Raw genomic sequence first — 3,978 nt, 5'->3', positions numbered from 1 at the left:
GGATATGAACATGAAATTATAAATGAAGCATGAAACAGGTTCACTACATTACATAAAGAAAACAGCACACAAAAGGTAAATAAAACAAAAATGAGTTGTGGGCAAATTTCAGTAAAAATTGTCTACTATTAGGGGTCCTAGAAATAACGTTTATTTGTATGGCTTTGAGATTTGTCAATATTATCTCCTTAATTAATTTGTCATGTATTGAACGGGCTCAGGGGCGTAACTAAGGGCCAGCAGACCTTGCCCTGCGGGAGGGCTTACAGGCTCCGGGGGACCCTTAAAGAGTAAGAGAAAGATGGAAAGAGGGGACCAAAGAATTAGAAAAACAACTTTTCTAGGGGGTCCAAATATGTCTATTAATGCTTGCCCCCCCTTCCCCCAGAAAAATATAAGTTACGGCGCTGTTAATCACTATAGAGCAAAAACAATTATAGAAAGCGAGATTTGGTTTCCTACGCTCTATTAAGAATTCCAAACACCACTATAACTTGGATTTTTTTCTGGGAGAGCAACCATTAATATTTGAGCTTCTCTAGAAGAAACTGAAATTGGGCTTCCTAGAAAAATATTAAATATAAAATTTTTTACTACTTACCACTTTCATATAGTCTCGCTACTAAAAGGGACATTAAACTCAAAATGAATGAACTCCTCTACCGTTTATCCTATAAATAGCCACGTGGGGATACATTATACCCCGGCTAGTTTGTTTGAAATGTTTTTCATGATTTTCTTCAATAGTCGGTTGGCTATACCTACAGTTGTCATGTTCAGCAGCTTCCTAAAATAAAATAAATATGCCAATAAGGTCAAATACGTTATTGTTCGGGAAGCCGTTAAACTGTGAATATTAAAAAATTCAACATATTTACATTTTATTCTGATTTTTGAAAGACAAACTATTAGAATTTTAAGTTTTGTTAATCATTCAATCTAGAGGAAATGCTTTTGATATTATCTTTGAAAAATATCTCATTAAAAGTGTCATTAATATCTAAGAAATACAAAATATTTAAAGGAGTATACCCCCACGCACCTAGTTACGTTACGAAATATGGTGCACCTGTCCGTTTTACTGAAGTAGGAGCAAGATTGTATTTATGCTTTATTTTAGGAAAATGTATTGTTTCAGATGACGGATTAGATGCAGCACTTCAAATTCTTTTTAGTTCTTTTGGAAATGGTAAGGTGACCCCACTCCACGCTTTACTAGTTAAATTGAGAGGATAATATTCGACAAAACCTAAAGTCTTATGAAATGTATATTACAGTATTTCTGGGAGCCGCAATGGTACAAATTTTATAGTAATGGATCCAGATTATATTTTCGATTGGTTTCGTTTCATTTTTCTTTTTTGTTTTTATTTTTTTAATGCAGTGACCCTATTCCGTACTTTGTTTATAAACTTATGTTAGTATTGCATCATAAGAGATAAGAGAGTTTTATCTTCAATTGGATCTTCTCGAATGGTAGTAAATTCAAATGGAAAGGTTTCCACCTCCCCCTCTCCCCCAAAATCACGGTACTGGTTTCAAGAATACATTTCTTTTCCATCCTTAACTTTCTACTAAAACCGTAACTGATACTAATTCATTACAACTTCCGGTTTCAATATAGATCTACAGGGTGTTTCAAAACAACACCAACAAAGTTTGGGAGGTGATTCCTAATACAAACATAAGACAAAAAGTATAGACCAACCTGGGTGCACAAATGCTTCCTTTCGGAGTAATAGGATGCCGAAAATATGCCGAAAAAATGAACTTTGAAGGCGCATAGCTCCGAAACTATGGGACCTTCCGTAGTCGGGTCAAGACTTCACATAGCAACTAATATGTGTGCTATCCAAAAATACTGTTTCAGAATCCCAAGGTACTGAGGAAGCAATTTTTATAGAGGGAGTTTGGCTACGGGCATATAATTTGAAGTACTCACCAGCTTCCTCTATAGAAATTGTCATGGAAGTACCGCAGGATTCTGAAACTTGGATATTTGGGCAGGGAACATACTAGTTCCTAAATAAAGTCTTGACCCGACTACGGTATGTCCCATAGTTTTGGAGCTATGGACTTTTAAATTTCATTTTTTCATGTTTTCGACAGCCTATAACTTCGAAAGGAAGCGTTTGTGTATCCAGGTTGGTCTATACTTTTTGTCCTATCTTGGTGTCAGGAATCACCTCCCAAACGTTGTCAGTGTTGTTTTGAAACGCCCAGTATAGAGCAAAAACAATAAAAGATAGCGAAAAGTGTCTTTTGGGGGGAGGGAATCGATTTAGCGTTCTAAGAATGCTCTATTTTCTCTTAACTTTCTATTCAAACCGAAGTAGCAGAAAAGCAAATTCTGGTTTTAGCGTTGTTCGTTATAGAGCAAAAGCGGCATTAGATAGCAAGAAACGGTTTCTGCAATCAATAAAGCCTCCCAAGAATACCGTATATTCTATCTTCAATTTAATCTCTTTACTAAAACATAGAATAGTAAAGATATTACGATCTAGTACAAACCAAACTCCTTCACGTTGCCGGTGCGAGCGCTCCCGGGTTCGATTCCCAGTGGGGACACTTGGTCGAAAAAGTGTCAAACGCTTTTTCAGGGCAGCTACCTTGAATGAGGTTTTCCTGGGTTTTCCTCATTCACACCAGGCAAATGTCGGAGTGGTACCTAACTTACAGGTCCCAGGCCGCTTCCTTCCTTCACTTTCCCTGGATAGTGCGTGCTCGCCGATGGATGTCATCCCTGAAACGTGACGGGTAAATGGCCTTAGATGCCGAAAGTCCAGAAATCTAAATCCTAAATCCTTCACGTAGTGTACATATGACATTGTTACTTGTTCTGTACATTCGATACACAAAATATAGAAGGCGGAAGTTCGAATTTCATTGCCATTTTCTCATTATTGTGTGAATAATATATAGAAATATTAGAAACTAACGTCAGCACATTATAAGCATCATTTTTCTTTCTGTTTGTTTTTACATACATTATTTCACATTTCTCTTCCCCCCCAAAAAATAATGATAACGAAGCGGTGACTCGTGTATTTTTTTAAAGTTAAAATTAATAAGTTATTGTCCATTGTAGTTATCAGTTAACTTCGTCTTGACTCTGTTCTTCGGGCACTGAAACCATACGAGAAAACCGTTTACTGTTATCTTCGACCATTAGAGACTTCCAAATTTTATGCTATGGACAAGTATCGGAAGCCTTATAGAACGGCTATATCCGTCTGTCGAAAGAAGTATCCACAAGTGATTTTCTGGAATTGAGTCAGCATCCTAAGAGTAGCTTCCATCATCATTTGTTAATCCTCTATTCAAACGGAAGTAATAAAAGTACCGATTTCCGGTTAAAACGTTGATAGTCATAGAACAAAAACAGTAACAAATAGCGACAAACTGTTTTTGAAATTCATTTATCGTCAGAAACAACCCTATCATCTTCACCTACATTTCTCTACTAAAACTGGAAATGATAGAAATTTATCACTACTACAATTTTCAATTTCGGTATTGATCTCCATTCAACATTCGAGGAAGACGTTCCATCGGTCTCCCCTAGAAACACCATCGTGAAGTCTGCTGACACGCGTTGAAGTGAAACGAAGCTTACTTGTTTGAAGTTTGAAACTCAATAGACTATTGAAACCAGTAGATATCTACCATGTTCAGTTGTAGTAGAATGACTAGCAGAATACACGTTCTTCATACGGGGAGAATACGTTCCATTCTGGAAATAAAGGGCTGAATTTAGATTTAAGCAGCATCGGAAGTGTCAGTGTTTATCACAGCGACCCGAACAGTTGTTCTTTCAAAATAAATGTTCCGGGGGGCACTGCTGGTACTATTCTATTTATTATTATAGTCTAGACGTATGAATTTGATCTCCTCCGGGGGGGCACTCTCAGAGCTCCGGGGGGCAGTGCTCCCCAAAAAACATGTCTGGAAAACACTGGACCCAGAAAACTATGATTC

Source organism: Thermobia domestica, chromosome 18 (genome assembly GCF_964235325.1).
Source record: "Thermobia domestica chromosome 18, izTheDome1.hap1.1, whole genome shotgun sequence".
Lineage (NCBI taxonomy): Eukaryota > Metazoa > Arthropoda > Insecta > Zygentoma > Lepismatidae > Thermobia > Thermobia domestica.
Note: the sequence above shows the minus strand (reverse complement) of the source record.